The sequence below is a fragment of the Pseudorca crassidens genome, chromosome 5 (assembly GCF_039906515.1).
Source record: "Pseudorca crassidens isolate mPseCra1 chromosome 5, mPseCra1.hap1, whole genome shotgun sequence".
NCBI lineage: Eukaryota > Metazoa > Chordata > Mammalia > Artiodactyla > Delphinidae > Pseudorca > Pseudorca crassidens.
Genome location: NC_090300.1, coordinates 31,295,412 through 31,311,650, shown reverse-complemented (window position 1 = coordinate 31,311,650; position 16,239 = coordinate 31,295,412). Strand labels below are relative to the sequence as shown.

General features: G+C 48.1%; 1 protein-coding gene and 1 pseudogene across 1 annotated transcript in view; one reads left to right on the top strand and one right to left on the bottom strand.

Moving 5' to 3' along the window:
- The window catches only part of LOC137225383 (condensin complex subunit 3 pseudogene), a 43,006-nt pseudogene extending 32,563 nt beyond the window's left edge, over nucleotides 1–10,443 (bottom strand).
- CLSTN2 (calsyntenin 2) overlaps nucleotides 1–16,239 on the top strand; it is a 652,733-nt gene that overhangs the window by 107,451 nt on the left and 529,043 nt on the right. The gene's annotated exons all lie outside the window — the stretch shown is intronic.

Sequence of the window (16,239 nt, the reverse complement as noted above, 5' to 3'; positions counted from 1 at the left end):
CTGTATGATGTACCGAATCTTGTACTAAGTATGTCAGGGGCCACCAGTGGGAGGGAACAGGCAGAATGAAGAGAGTGGAAGGTCATACAGTTCAGTGGGAAGGAACTCGGTTGAAGCAGCACACGGCTCGAGGGATAAAAACCAGGCCGTGATTAAGGGTCTGCAGTGAGGCCACCGGCCCAGCGCTGGGCCCACACACTCTCTCCTTTTATCTGAACCCAAAGCACGGGACCTTGTTAATCTGCTCCTGTCCCTTCGGGCCTGTCTCCCGTCTCCACCTTCTCTGTTCTGCCCTGTGCCCTGGGGAGCCAACCTCTGGAGGCTGCTTCCTCCAAGCTTCCTTCCCTCTTGCTTCTGGTTGAGTTTGACCAGAAGTAGTTACCTGCTCTTAACTTACCCAGGCTTCGATGTCCCCACTGGGGACAATAACAGTCTACAATGGGGAGAATAACAGTCTGTACCTCAGAGTTTTGAGGACTAAATGAGATCCCCTGTATGAACTGTTAGCGCAGCAACTGACACACGGTAAACTCTCCACTTTACTATTTTCGCAGTCTTACGCTTCACCTGGGACGATTCAGCAAAGGCCTTTGAGTCTCTGTTCTCACCTGTGAATGGATGCTAACAGCATCTCCCCACACCTGCCGTGTGGGTTGAGCAGGACACAGAGGCCCACTTGGAGGGATTAACTGAAGAGAGTTAAGGAAGGGACTCTTACTAGATGAACCATATGGAGCTGCCAGTGACTTGACCATTTTTGACCTACAGACGCAGCAGTTTCACGTGGTTCCAAGGTGTGGGCAGTGTTAAAGGGGTGACGCTATTATGGGAGACTGAAGCGCCCAGGCCTGGCAACATGGCAGCCCTTAGCGCCCAGGCCACAGGGGCAGGGGGAGAGCGGTTAGCAGGACCGGCAACTGGGCCCTGCCCAGACCTGTGGCTGTAGAGACAGGATGGTCTGCAGCAGCTGAGACCCTCTGTAGGCGAGCAGGGACCACACTGGGACCGATGGAGAGAGTCAGAGGAACGAACACCCCAGCCTGTCACTCCTCCTGCCATTTCTGTTTTCTCCTGGTGCCTTCCTTTGGTTAAACCCAACCAGACAGACAACAAGGGAGCGTGGATGAAGCAGATGGTAGACATCAGCCTCTCAGACATGGAGGCGAGCTGGAGAATAAGTCTGCAGGGGCGAGAGGGGTGTCACCAGCTCCCATGCTTTTGGCTCAGATGAGGGCCCCGCAGTGGGCCTGGTGTGTGTGGCTGCTTCCTTGTCATCCTTACTGTTACTGCTGTTGAGGGGTCTGAAGGCCAAGCAGGGGTGAAGAGGGATGCAAAGGTTCAGGAACATCAAAGGAAGAAACACGGCACTGGACCAACCACAAGAAAAGCTCCCACAGAGGGGCCTTCGGAGGCTGTCCTGGATTCCACGCAGCCTCTGGTGTTCCCTGGCTGGGATTCAAGGCCAAGAGAGGCAGGAAACACAGCAACTGATTCCCACTCAAAGTCCACGCCAGGCTGATGGCGTGAACAGCCTCAAGGTCTTTGGTAGAACTGAGCTTTAAATGGCAAATTGCTTCAGGGAGAGGCTGTGGGGAGAAGCCATCAATTTGGGGCCTATGCAACTTGCACAAGCTTGCAGACCTTCAGGACTTTTTCTGATGAATGAAAAACAGTTGGACCTGGATGAAATATCACAGACTTCTATGAAGCCCCATTATAGTTCACAATCCATCCTCAGCGTGGCCGCTGCGCATCTTCCTAAAAGCGCTCTCATCGTTCGTCCATACCCCACCTGCACGCTTGCTGGGCCCTGCCCAAAAGACAGCGGAAGAGGGTGGAGCAGTGGGCCATCTGCAGGCCACAGGGGCCAAGAGGAGGCCTCATTCACACTTGTGTTTCTCCATCTGTGCTCTTACACGTGGCCCTCCACTTCCTGCAAGGACTGTGTGATCATCTCCAGAAAACAGGCGTCTGGCATCACCAGGGAAGCTTCAAAATAGTACTGAGGCCCAGGTCTCACCTCATTTACATCAGAGATGGTGATGTCATTGGTCTGGAGCCTGGCCTGGGTTCTGGGACTGTTGTAGAAACTCCCCAGGTGACTCCAGTGTGTACCCAGCATGAGAGTCATGGCCTTCAAGCAGAGGGGCTCTTGAGCTGCATCAGAATCCCCAGGAGGACTTGGAAACACAGATTGTGGCGCCCCAGCCCCAGAGCTGCAGGTGCAATAAATAGGTCTGATGTGGGGACTGAAAATGGACGTTTCTCCTAAGTTCCCGGGCAATGCTGATGCTGCTTGTCTGGGGACCACACTCTGGAACCCCTGCCTTAGTGGAAACTGAGGCTCAGAGAGTTTAAATGATTTGCTTGAGGTCAAATGACCCTCAGTGGGTAGAGAACTGAAGTCTGTTTATCCCCCTCCAGGCCTGGCTGGTTGAACCTGTGCAGAAGGCCGATATTTTCTTCAGATATTTCTGGTATCAAGTTATCACAGAAAGCCAAACGTGCTCCCACCCCATTCTAGGTTTATTCTTTTAAGTCTGTGTTTATTAGACCTGGCAGATCAGAAGAATCCCAGGCTGGGCGGGGAAAAGCACTTGTTTAAGATATTTATTTCTAACCAGCCGAATCTCCCACCGCCGTGAAGTGGGTTTGGCAATACCCCCTAAGGGAAGCAGTGGCCTTCCTGAGCTTCTCTTCTGAAGTGCAGCCTTCTCCTCCTGTTTGGAAAATCCTTGGCCTGTGCTTGGAGCCCAACAAACCTGGGTTCCAAGCACAGCTTGTCAATTTGTAGGTTTTGTGGCCTTGGACACGTGACCTAACCTCTCTGAGCTCACTTTCCTTCTCTGACAGCCCCACTTCTGCACAGCGAGGATCTGGGGAGGATTAAATAGCATGCCTTGGGTGTGGGCACAGTACGTCGTTTCTGCCTTCCCTAGGCTGTGTGGTAAGGACAGACATAGCTGCCATCAGGAAAACATAGCCAACCATGGGTCTGCAGGAGTGAGCACAGACCCTTCCTACGGGTGGAGCTGGCAGTCAGGTCTCCCAGAGCATCCGTGTGGGCTCCCTGTCCCTCCTGGGTGCAGGGAGGATGGGCCCTGCCCAAGAGCCCGGCCCTCCCAGTCGGCAGCCCCTCTGTGCCCTCGCTGTGCCTCTGCCGTCCTCTGGGCTCTGGGTGGGAGACAGTTTCATGCCCCAACTCCGTACCCTGGTGATGGATGTGTGTAAGTGACTTGGGCTCCTCGGCCACCATTGGCACACACGATGATGTTATTGAATTTGTATACACTGTAAATTTTATTAGAGGAAAGCAATCTAGTTCCAATTCTGGTTCTCCGGAGTTACTGGACTGTACAGAAGATAAACCGGCTGGTCAGCTGGACGAGGATAGAGGTCAGGGCCACGGTGACTCTCTCACTAGCTTTCACTGGGCATGATAAACAGAAGTGTGTGGCCAGTGCCAAGAGCACCAGACGCCTCCCAAGTGGTGGGGAAGGCCTTAAGGGAAGGGGCGGGTATGAGGCCAGCTCAGAGCTGCTCACCACAGGGGCTCAACAAAGAGGAGTCCCTCCTGGCTGACCCTCTGTCTCTGTCGGCCCCACTCTCCATCACCCATCTCTCCTTCTCCCCTTCCTCCCTCATGGTTCTTCCTCCATTCCTGCCCCTCTGAGCTTCACGGCTTTGGGGAAACAATTAGCTCACCTCTGTGAGCCTCAGTTTCTTCATCTGTGAAATGGACTCCGTAACCCTTGTCTCAGAGGGATGTGGTAGGATAGAGTGAGATGATTACTGTCAAATGCTTGGGCATAGTCAGGGTTAATGCACGTGAGGAGCCTCTCTGTCATTGGAAACCCCTCTTGGGTGATTGAATGCCTTGTCTGTAGGCACAGATTTACTAACTGTCTGCTTGGAAGGAGGCTTGGGCCTGACCCCAGTGGGTGACCACAGTTGGTTCTCAGGCAGCTCAGTCTGGCTGGGGATTCCCAGCACACAGGACAAGGTGGTGAGTGACCACAAGGGGCTGGTGGTGACCAATAGTACCACAGAGCTCATGGGAGGGAGTGGTCCTTGGGGACCCATATAGTCAAGGAGTGCTTCCTGGAGGAAGTGAGGGTGAGCTGGGCCTTTATGTAGAAAATAGACATATGGTTACCAGTGGGTAAGGGTGGGGGAGGGATGAATTGGGAGATTGGGACTGACATATACACACTGCTATATATAAAATAGGTAACTAATAAGGACCTACTGTGCAGCACAGGGAACTCTACTCAATGCTCTGTAATGGCCTATATGGGAAAAGAATCTAAAAAAGAGTGGATACATGTATATGTATAACTGATTCACTTTGCTGTACAGCAGAAACTGACACAACATTGTAAATCAATTCTACTCTAATAAAAATTATAAAGAAAAAAAAAAAAGACCTGGCCAGATTCGGGGAGGGTGGGCCAAGTAAGGAGGCCAGGCAATTATTAAGTGCCCTCCCTATGCCAAGAGCTTTACACTATCCTTTTAAGTTCTTACTTTAAGCCAAGAAATAGGCATGCTTTTCCCTCCTTGACAGATGCTGAGACATCAGGATAACAAAAGGTAAGGGATTACACCCCAAGGGCCGGGTAAGGAAAGTAAGATGCACAAATCCAAGGCTGTGTAGCCAGTAAGTGGTGGGAATGACTTTCAAAACTAGATCTGTCTGACCCCACAGACTCTGCTGTAACCTCCTCTCACACCACTCACAGCCACATGCCCCTGTCTCTGCCAGAGGCCCCTACCTGGTACCAGGGAAGGAGACAAAAGCGCCCCCTCTTGACTAGTAAGTAGGGTGCGAGTGGGTCTGTCTGTAGGAGACCCTGCACTCTGTGTGTGTGTGTGTGTGTGTGTGTGTGTGTGTGTGTGTGTGAGTGTTCTTCATGGACAAATTTATTAGCAGAGGTTGACTCACTGAGCACTCTGCTGTGTATTAACCGTTTGTCGACTACTGTTAACTCCCTGTCAAGGATGGCCCTGACTGGGGAGGAGGGCACTTGGGAGGAAAACTTAAAGCTGACGTCACGAGAGACACTCCTTCTATTCCATCCTGCAGCCACAAAGGCAGCTTTCCCTCACACGATTAGCAGGGACTAAGCTCCCCCTCAATTTCATTTCCACCCAACTTCTCAGAAGCCTGGCTATTTCTGGAACACACCTGGGAAACGCCTGTAGGTTTATGGACTGTTGTTTCTGAACTTGACAGAAAAATTGGCTTGATTTTGTTGAAGGTTTTCTGTTTTATTAATGTTGGGTTTTCCCTCTAGATAGGAAGGCAGCTCAGTGATGTGTAAACCTCCATTTTCATCTTTTTTTTTTTTCTCTCAGAATTTCATTCCACTTCATCACCTGCTGCCTCCTATCTACGGCTTCCCAGAGATGGATGGCAGTGTCCAGAAACCATTTTCTTATTCTTCTTATCTTGTTTGCTTAAACCCTGGCTCAGATGGGCTTTCCTCTCCTTGAGCAGGCCCTGGATTTTCACCTGGTTTCAAACCACCATAATCATACGGCAAACAGGTTCTGTGTATCTTTCCAGATTGCAGAATTTAAGCAGGTCTTTGGAAGTCGAAAAGGGCATGTGTTCCTGAGAAAAAGCTTGGTGGAGGAAGAACAGCTTAGATTTCAGAATCGCCTAGCTGTGTTTAAACCTCAGTTTTGCCCCTTACTAGTGGTGAGGGCCTGGGCAAGTTAACCTACCTCCGTTTTTTTTTAAATCTTTTGGCTGAGCCGCGCGCCATGTGGGACCTTAGTTCCCCGAGTGGGGATCAAACCTGAGCCCCCTGCAGCATCGAGTCAACTACTGGACCACCAGGAAAGTCCCTAACCTACCTCTTTAAACCTTGGTTTATTGTATATGCAATAAGGAAATAAAAATGCTAGCCTGCAGGCTTGTGGAGGGGGTTAAAGAGGGGTGAAATGAAAGCAGCCAGCACGGTACCCAGCATGTAGTAGATATTCAGTAAATGATGCCTTTTTCCTTCTGACACCTCAGACAGGAAAACAAAACATGCCCTGGTTTAGTGCTAATCTTAGGAAGGTGATAACAAGTAGAGGAAACATCTCATTTCAGCCCCCTATTAATCAGTCTCCCAGTCTGCCTGGCGTTTAGAGCTGTCCTTGGCACGATAAAGTATAAAAGAAGAAGGAAACAAGGGCCCCTGCTCAAAGGAGTTGAGTTGAGGGTGTGAAATACGTGGAAGTGAAATAGCTGGGGTGCCTCTCATGCTGACCCCATCAGGAGCAGATGTGCCCGGGGGCCTTTGGCATCAGTATAAAGAGAAGGCCTGGGAGGAGGCCGAACTGGAGAGTGCCGATGGCTTTGGGCTGAATCTGGATGCGGGGAGGGAGTCTAGGATGGCGGGGCATTCTGGGAAAAAAGATGCTTGCTTGCTGGGGTTGGGTGCCAAGCCACAGTGGGGAGGTTCTGTCAGTAAGGCAGAAGGGTATAGAATGAGCGCTGCAATGAGTGGCTAGAGTGAGCCATTGTGGAGCCTTTTTTTTTTTTTTGCAATTTTTATTTATTAAAAATTTTTTTCTTTTTATTGAAGTATAGTTGATTTACAATGTTGCGTTAGCTTCTGGTGTACAGCAGAGTGATTTGGTTATGCATATATATTCATATTCTTTTTCATAATCTTTTCCATTACGGTTTATTACAGGATATTGAATACAGTTCCCTGTGCTATACAGTAGGGCTTTATTGTTTATTTTATATATAGTAGTTTGTATCTGCTAATCCCCAAATCCTAATTTATCCTTCCTCCACCCCCTTTCCCCTTTGGTAACAATAACTTTGTTTTCTATGTCTGTGAGTCTGTTTCTGTTTCGTAAATAAGTTCATTTGTGTCATATTTTAGATTCCACGTGTAGGTGATATCATATGACATTTGTCTTTCTCTTTCTGACTTACTTCAGTAGTATGATAATCTCTAGGCCCATCCATGTTGCTGCAAGTGGCGTTATTTCATTCTTTTTTATGACTGGGTGGTACTCCATTGTGTATATATACCACATCTTCTTTATCCATTCGTTTGTTGATGGACATTTACGTTGCTTCCATGTCTTGGTTGTTGTGCTAATGTGCTGCTATGAACATTGGGGTGCATGTACCTTTTTGAATTAGAGTTTTCTCCACATACATGCCCAGTATTGTGGATTCTTGAGGTAGGAAATGGCATGGTTACATTCAGTGTTATAGCCTCAGCATCGAGCAAAATGCCTCATACACAGTAGGTGCTCAATAAATAGTTGTAGACTGCTTGTTGGATGAATGTCTGGTTGGATGACCAAGGCTCAGCTTGAGCATCACCTCCTCCAGGAAGCCTTTCCTAACCCTGCCAACCCCCTCTCTGCCTGCGGGACCCCTGTGCGCTCTCTGTTGTAGACCATGACCCACCCGGTTGGCCTTGTCATTCTCTGGTCTGCCATCCCCACTGGACTCCAGTCTTCCTGAGGACAGGACCATGTTCTGTATCCTCAGCCTGGCTTATGGAACACGTGGGTTGGATCAATGCCCACAGACATGGTTGGAAAGATAGGGTGCAGCTCCTGAATGAGGACTGAGAGAGAGAGAGAGTTTGCAGAACTTAGAGGCCCTTAAGGGCTACAGATTGGACTGTTTAATTGCGGTGTAATTCTGGTCACCAAACTGTGGACCGAAACCCAAATAAGCGTGGAATAGGTCACATTTGGGGAAACTGAGGCTACTTTGTAACAAACTATTTGGAAAAAAGTGTGAACTATTTTGTAGCATTGGACAGTGCTGGGTTCCCAGAACAGTGCCTTGGAAATCACTTAGGCAAATGCTGTTGTTTTATGGATGTTGAAAGAATGACAACGATGCCCAAGATCACTTGGCTTGAACGTGAAGGGCGGGGTGGGACCCAGTATCCTGACTCTTGAGTCATCCTTGCTGGAATCCCTACCTCATGCCAGAGCCTCTTCCTGGAACAGGGGGTTTCTGTGCCCTCCCCACTCAGCAGCTTCGATAGCAATTTCTCCAGGACACATCAGCCTGCTAATCGCCATACCGAGTGCTTTACATGCATTGGCTCATGGAATCCTCACCTGTCCATGAGACAGGTATCACAATCTGCATTTCACAGGGGAGGAAATCAAGGCCCAGAGCAATGATATGGACCATCTAAGGCCACTTCGCTGTAACCGGTGTGGTGCTGAGATTTGAACCAAGTGTTCCTGACTCCTGAATTAATGCCATTCTAGCGGTGCCATGTTGAAAAGAATTGCTCAGAGCAGCACACATGCGGGAGCCACATGGGAGCGTTTGCAGCAGCAGCTGTTTCCTAGCTGAGCAGATCAAGCTAGAAAGACATGGGTACTTTTCATGCCCTCCTCAGCCTTCCCTGACAGTAGCAATGTCTTTTCTTCCTAGATCCCTTTGGTCACTGATGCCATCAAACTGAATTTTTTAGCACAGAAATGTTACATCCCAGGAATTGATTTTCTTGCATAATATTTCTAGAAAAGTTAATCACCTCATTAGTCATATTTGCATTCTGTTTTAATTGCATCTTGAGAGTAAATATATTCATGTTTCTCCTATGTTATAGTTCTCACTTTAACAACCTTTTAACAAAGCAGAGATCAGAGCACATGAAGAATACCTTGCTTTCTTAAAATACTCCACCTTCTGAAAATGTAGGGCCCAATTTTCATTGCAGCTATAAGCTAATTATCAGATCCAAAATATGGATCACAACTAATTATCAGGATCTGACCTTATTTTGAAGCCATAGATTCCCATAAACTAGGTTACCATTACTAAAGGAATAGAAATTTAAGTAGGAATTCAAGAACTGCAGTAATGAGTGGGTATGAAATGTTTATATTGTTAACAAATGGCAAAGGCAAGAGATCATTTTCCTAGGCTTATGTCTGGTGAAATTTTCCAGAAGCCCACCCTTTGCAGGGCCTTATTAGTGGGACAGAGATGATGAAACATCCATTTCCATTTCATTAGCATCCTAGAATCTTCTATTTGGAAATAAGGATGGCTGCTTCCAGTTTTCAGTTTTTTTCAAAAAATGGACACCATATGCCTGCTGTCTACAGAGCTCTGTGCTGCATGAGGTGAAAGATTGTGAGACAGCTAAGCCAGCATCCTTGCCCTAAAGAGGTCCATTGGAGTAGGTAGAAATGAGGTGTGGTCCCAAATTCCAGGCAGGGAGCACTGAAATCCCATGAGGGCAGCTGGTGGTGAAAACATCAAGGGAGAGCTCTTGTCTGGCCTAGTGACATTGGAGCTGGGTTTTGATGGGTCACGAGGATTTCATTAGATGGAAGAGAGGAATGGAGGCAGCATCTGGGGTGGGAGAAAATGTTGAGAGGGAGATGGAAAGACACACGTTTAAGGAACTGAGGAACAGTAATAAGATTTGTGTGTCTAGGGACTTCCCTGGCGGTCCAGTGGTTAAGACTTCGCCTTCCAATGCAGGGGACGCAGGTTCGATCCCTGACTGGGGAGCTAAGATCCCACATGCCTCGGCTGCCAAAAAACCACAACGTACAGCAGAAGCAATATTGTAACAAATTCAAGAAAGACTTTAAAAAAATTGGTCCACATTAAAAAATCAAAATCTTTAGGAAAAAAACAATGTGTGTGTCTATTGCTGGGGTCTTCATGATGGTGGCATCGTGACAGTGCAGAAGGCGCGTGCTAACTTTAGGAAGTATTCATACATGTTTTTTTCCTGGGGAAGGATGGTCCATAGCTTTCTCAAAAAGGCCAGCGATTCCCCCAAAAGTTTAGGCTCTCTGGCGCGGAGGATAGTTTTTGTGAACTGAGCATTGGGGAGCGGGTAGAGAAACGCAGAAATGCATGTCAGAGCAGAACGTGGTGGGCCTTGAGGCCAGGGCTCTACACCTGGACTCTTGGGGAGTCAGCTGGGGTGGGAGGCAAGACGGAATGGAGGTGACAGAGGCTATGTGGGAGCTGGGCAGAGGCTAGAAGAGGCAGGAAGGCCAGAGGGAGGCTGCTGTGCTTCCAGGACGGACGAGGGCCTGGGACACAGGGAGGGGGCTACCAGAAAGGAGAGCAGGAGAAGCTGTGGAGGAAAAGGTGAAAGGGTTGGAGACAGAGGGAAAGCAGGTAGAGATACGCGGCAGCAGAGAGTGCTGATGGCGTGTGAGCTCTGGCGCCAGACCGCGCAGTTCAAACCCAGCTTTGCTGCCTCCCACCTGTGCAACTTGGGGCAACTTACCTAACCTTCTGTGCTTCGGTTTCCTTAGCTGTAATGCTGGCTCCTCCCTCAGAGTTGCGTGGGCGAGCATCAATTGGACTGAGATGCACCAGGTACCTGGAACAGCCGTGATGAGTGCCCCAGGAGTGTGGGCTTTCATCCCCAGGAGGCCGGCAGCAGCTCCACCTGGGCAGAGCTGGTCCACTGCCATCTCCCCAGGGCCTGGAACCATGCCCAGGACACAATGGGGGCTCCAAAAATGTATGTTCAATGCTGAATAGATGACTCACGGTGACGTGCTAGGAACTGGGACATAGGCCTGCCCTTGCTGGAGGTACATGTGCTCATGAGCAGGGCACCATTGAAAGCTACACAAGAGGGTGCCAGGGGACACAGGACCTCACCCCGGCCTCCTTCTCAGGCCCATGTGTCGAGCCGTTGCACACTTACCATCATGTCCAGTCCTTCCGGTGGCCTCCTCTGAGCATGGCGGGTTGTATATGATTATCCCCATTTTTCAGGTGAGAGACTGAGGCCCGTGCAGTGAAGGAACTGGCCCTTTTCAGCTACTCGCTTGGAGGCAGCCGCGTGGGCCTGCTCCTTGGCCCTGTGTCTTCCCATCTCTGCGGCTTCCGTGGATCCTCAATCTATGATTTCCCAAATTGCAACACAAGTGTTTAGCTTACTAAGAAAACAAAATGTCCAAAGAGAGTATGCATTTTAAACAACAGAAATTAGGGACTCTTAGTAATGCAGAAAGAGCTTATTCAGGATATAATGGTTTCACTTAACGATGGGATTAAGCATAACATCATCACAGGCAGATCTCAGGAGCAACTGATCCCTGTTGAAATCCCTGTTTCAGGAGCAAATCCCTAGCCCTGCCCGACCAGCTCTGTGGCTTTTGACAAACTGCTTCATCTCTCTGAGCCTCGATTTCCTCATCCATAAAATCAGGATAATGAAACTCCTTCACGGCTGTTAGGAGAACTAAATACCATGTGTGTAAATAACTCAGCAAGGTTCTTGGCATATAGGAAGAGTTCAATAAAGGGTTGTTATCCTTCTTTCTTCTGTTATTATGCCTTATTTGTGCAGATAGCCTAGCTTCGAGGGAATAATGTAATATACGTACTGTTGGAAAAGCTGAAAGGCTAGTCCTCCAGATACAGGAGAATAAACTTGTCAGTGAAGGTCAGGTGTGATATTACTGGAGAAGAGGTGTGTGAGGTGGGGGAATGGGGTCAGGGGAGGTAGGCTTTTTACGACTATAACCAAGGCTGTCCCACTGCTAACCTGCAAAATTGACCAGGAGCTGCCTTGATACAATACCCAAAGTCCTCTGAGAAGTGAACTTGGCAAGGGCAAGGGCAGCCTCAGCTTTCCCAGACTTGCGGAAACCCTGGATCTCAGGGGACCCAGCTCTGCCACACCCTGACTGTCTGAGTGAGCTGAGCCTCGCAATGGCAGGTCCAGATGGGATGACTGATGTGATGGGGCCTCAGGGATGCCTGGTCCAGAGGAAGTACTCCCCATCTGGCTGCTAGAGCAAGCCTTTTAGAGGCTGGGCCCATCACCAGTGGGCTGCCCTCTGTGGGATCTGGGGTAATGAGACTTGTGGTTGACCTGGGTAACATCTGAGTTTCACAGGCATACATACTGAGCGCTGGATCTGAGTTTCATGGGCGTGCCATTCTTGTCACTCATTCAGCATTTTCTGAGCATCTTTTGGGGTCGGGTCTGTGCCAAGGGAACCTGGAAAGGATGAGCCTTGATCCCTGCCGTCAGTGAATTTCCAGCCTGGAGAGAGGACAGAGGAGGAAACAGACCAGGACTGGACACTGGCCCAGTGCTCTGGCAGAGGGAAGCCCTGAGCAGAGGCGAACAGGAGGAGACACCCCTTACTCTCTGCCTGGAGGCCAAGAAGCAAGATTCCCCGAGGGAATCCCAAGCTTTTCCCCAAGACTCCAACCTTCTCAATTCACACGGAAATAGTAACGTTGATCATTTTCTCAAAGCGAGCTTTCCTGGATCAAATTCTATTTTGTAAGCAGTGCCGTAGTTAAGACTTCAAAGGCGAGGAATTAAAAGGCATGCAGATAAATGCAGGTGAATGGACAGTTACCTTTATCTGGCGCATCAGTTAGCTGCTAACACAGGTCCACAAATCCACTTAGCCCCCACTCTCTGTAACCCCGTGGAAATGAGAAGCTCACTGCAGAGACTGAATTTGCACATTCCCTTCCGGATGTTCCTGAAGGTATAGGTCGTGGATCTCTCCAGATCGCCCTGAGTGGGGGTGGGCGGGTGTTCCATGGCTGTGGACAGCACACAGGAACCTGGCTTACTCTAATCCCCACCAGCCAGCTTCTCTCCAGGTCTGGGGCAGGTGTTCTCCTAGAGCTGGAGGTGGGAAGTCCCCTGCACCACTCTTCTGGGCTGGAACCCCCTCCGAGAGTACTCTCGCCACCTTTCCTCTGAGACCAGGATAAAGTCCACCTTTCCAATAAATCGCATCCGGACTGTTATAGCCAACTGGGACATGACACAGTTGCATTCTGCACCAGGCAAATGGGAAGTTCTGCTGAGGACTGAATGGGCCATGCTATCTCTTACCACAGTGCCTTTGCATGTGCTGTTCTCTCTGCCTGAAACTCCTTTGGTGCCTATGTTGCTTCTTCGGGACTCAGCTAAGTGCCCGGAAGCCTTGTGCTCACCGATCCCGACACTGATCACACAGTATTTTAAATGGTTGTTTATGCAGCAGCCTCCCTTACGGACAGTTCCTGCCTGCTAGCAGTCCTCGAGCTGTAGCAGTTGCTACCCTGTAATAATAATAGTGATAATGATGAAAAGTGGTGAAGTGTAGAGAAGGAATGCCAAGTGAGGGCTCAGCATGAGGAGATGAGTCAGGCGTTTGGAGAAGGCTAGGAGAATGGTGGTTGTGTGCCAGGAGTCCCAGGCACCCAGTTTGCAAAATGCTGGGTGCAGTGATTTAGTCCCCGCTAAACGTGTGTACACTGTCCTTTGAGAAGCACCTTCTTTCTGATTCCAAGTTACTGACCTCAGCAAGTCTCAGGTAATGGGGTAAAGGACCATTCTCTAAGTGGAGGGCTTCCTAGTCTACAGACAAGCACACCCACCCTTGTGAGGTATTATATTGAGGGATTATAACCTCTCCCTAAGCTGCTCAAATACAAGTATAAAGAACGCATGTACGTGATGTGGGTTTTAACTGCAAAGACAAATCAAGCCCTACCACCCTCTTATGTGGCCACCGAAGGATCATCTAATCTATTAGTTTGTTCAATGTGAGCAGACTTCGGGAAAACAAATACTAAATACTTGTAACTGCTGCTTTGAGGGCCTCCCTGGCTGCAGGCAGGACTGCAGACGGTGCAGTCTTCCCTTTACCCTTGCCCTGCCTTGGCCTTTCCTCCCACAGCTGTCACGAGTCCTCATATGACTAAGCTGTGTCATATGACGACACACATACCCACACCCCCATGTCCCCCTTATTGTAACTCATCCTGTGCTAGTGGGGTTGGAAGATGGAGTCTGGTCCCAACTCTGCTGTATGACCTTGGGTGGATCACTTCTCCTCTCTGGGCCTATTTCCTTGTCTAGGGTTCTTCTTTTTTTTTTAATTCAAGTTTAGGTGATTTACAATATTGTGTTAGTTTTGGGTACACAGTGACGTGATTCAGATATATGTATATATATATAACTGAATTATATATATATATATATATATATATATATATATATATATAATTTTTTTAGATTTTCCATTGTAGGTTATTACAAGGTATTGGATATACTTCCCTGTGCTGTACAGTAAATCCTTCTTGCTTATCTATTTTATGTTTAGTAGTTTGTATCTGTTAAGCCCATACTCCTAGTTTATCCCTCCCCCTTCCTTTTCCCCTTTGGTAACCATAAGTTTATTTTCTGTGTCTGTGAGTCTGTTTCTGTTTTGTACATAGATTCATTTGTATTACTTTTTAGATTCCACATGTAAGTGATATCGCATATTTGTCTTTCTCTGTCTGACTTACTTCACTTAGTATAAAATTCTCTACGTTCATCCATGTTGCTGCAAATTGCAATATCTCATTGTTCATTATGACTGAGTAATATTCCATTGTATATATACACCACAGACTCTTAAGCCAATCGTGTGTTGATGGGCACTTGGGTTGCTTCCATGTCTTGGCTGTTGTAAACAGTGCTGCTATGAACATTGGGGTGCATATCTTTTTGGATCAGAGTTTTCATCTTTTCTGGGTATATGACCAGAAATCGGATTGCTGGATCATAGAGTAGCTCTATTTTTAGTCTTTAAGGAACCTCCATACTGGTCTCCACAGTGGCTGTAACAATTTACATTCCCACCAACAGTGCAGGAAGTTTCCCCTTCCTCCACACCCTCTCCAGCATGTATTGTTTGTAGACTTTTTGATGATGGCCATTCTGACCAGTGTGAGGTGATACTTCATTGTGGCTTTGATTTGCCTTTCTCTAATAATTATATAACCAGGGTTCTTAAACATGTTTTTGGACCATGGACCTCTGTAGTAGTCTGGTGAAACATATAAACCCCTTCTCAGAGTCATGTTTTTTAATTAGTAAAATAAAATACATTGGATTATAAAGGGAACTAATTATATTGAAATAGCTATCAAAAGATTTATAAATTGTGATAGTGCAATATATACGCTTATTTATTAACACATTAAGTGACAAAACCTGGTTGTGTGTGTAATACCTATCCTAATTCTGAAGTAGCGATGGCTGTAAATGATATTCTGAGATGTCTGTGATAACTGTGACATGCCACGCAAGCACCTGTGATTTCTGTTGGTCACAAAGTCCCAGGTCCTAGGACTGCTGTGGTCTGCTGCCTACATACACAGTAAAGGAAATCCTGAATTGCTGTGAGATTAGGGAGGATAAAGATGTGTTTCCTATCCAGATTTTAGGCACCCCCTGAATTGTACCCATGAACCCCAGTAGTGAACCCCTGGACATCATGGTCTCTCTGGGCTCTGCCAGTCCTAGCACTTTACTGGTGTCAGACTCTGCAAAAGGTAGGCCATGGCCTTCCAGCTTGAGCCCCAAGCTAGAGTGGGAAAGGGGTGAAGGAACCTCGCAACCCCACGTTAACTGAGCACCTGCCATGTACGGGGTACCACCCTAAACCTATAGTACCCAGGGCTGGGTAAAGTACCCCCTCATCTTAGGGAAGGATTGTTGGAAATAAATCATTGAAAAGTTAACTATATAAACAGAGGTTCAAAACCCTGGCTGAACTCCTGCCAGAAGCCTGCTCTGAAATAGGAATGTCTCAACCACCACCATGTTTTCCTGCCATGTCTTGTCACCCTTTGAGGAACTGCCATCTTGCACCATCAACCCTGCCCTGGATGTGTTCCCTAACCTCTCTGAGCCTTGGTTTCTTTATCAGTGAAGGGGGCTGAGAACTACTCCATAGGATTAAATAACAAGCACAGTTAGTTAGGGAGTAGCACACAGTTAGGGAGTGATGTGGGCACTGGCCCCGTTTGGACAAGCCTAGTTGTGGCCTCTGGGTGCTGGAAGGCTTGCATCTGGGGCACTTGTGTACTAAGACTCTCCAGGGCCTTTCTGGACCTAGGCTGGCAGATGGAGAAACACCACTCACCACCTTACAGCCTGCTCAGTGCTGCAGCGCACAGCACTCTGGGAGGTGTCTTCTCAGCATCACTGAAGGAGGACCTCCATGCCCTGTTAGAGGCCTTGTCTCTAGCTGCTGAAAACTCTTCACATCCCTCCCCAACCCTGGAAAAGCCCACTGATGGTTGTGCGCGTTCCCTGTTGCTGAATAAGAATCTTGGAGATTGTCTTCTTATGCAAAAAGTTTTGGTTCTCATTTCTGGTTTTATTGCTTATTATCTCAGAAGCTCCAGTCTGCTTGCTTAAGCTCACCATGCTTCAGGTTCTTCTTTCTGAAAAGTGGAATAAGAAT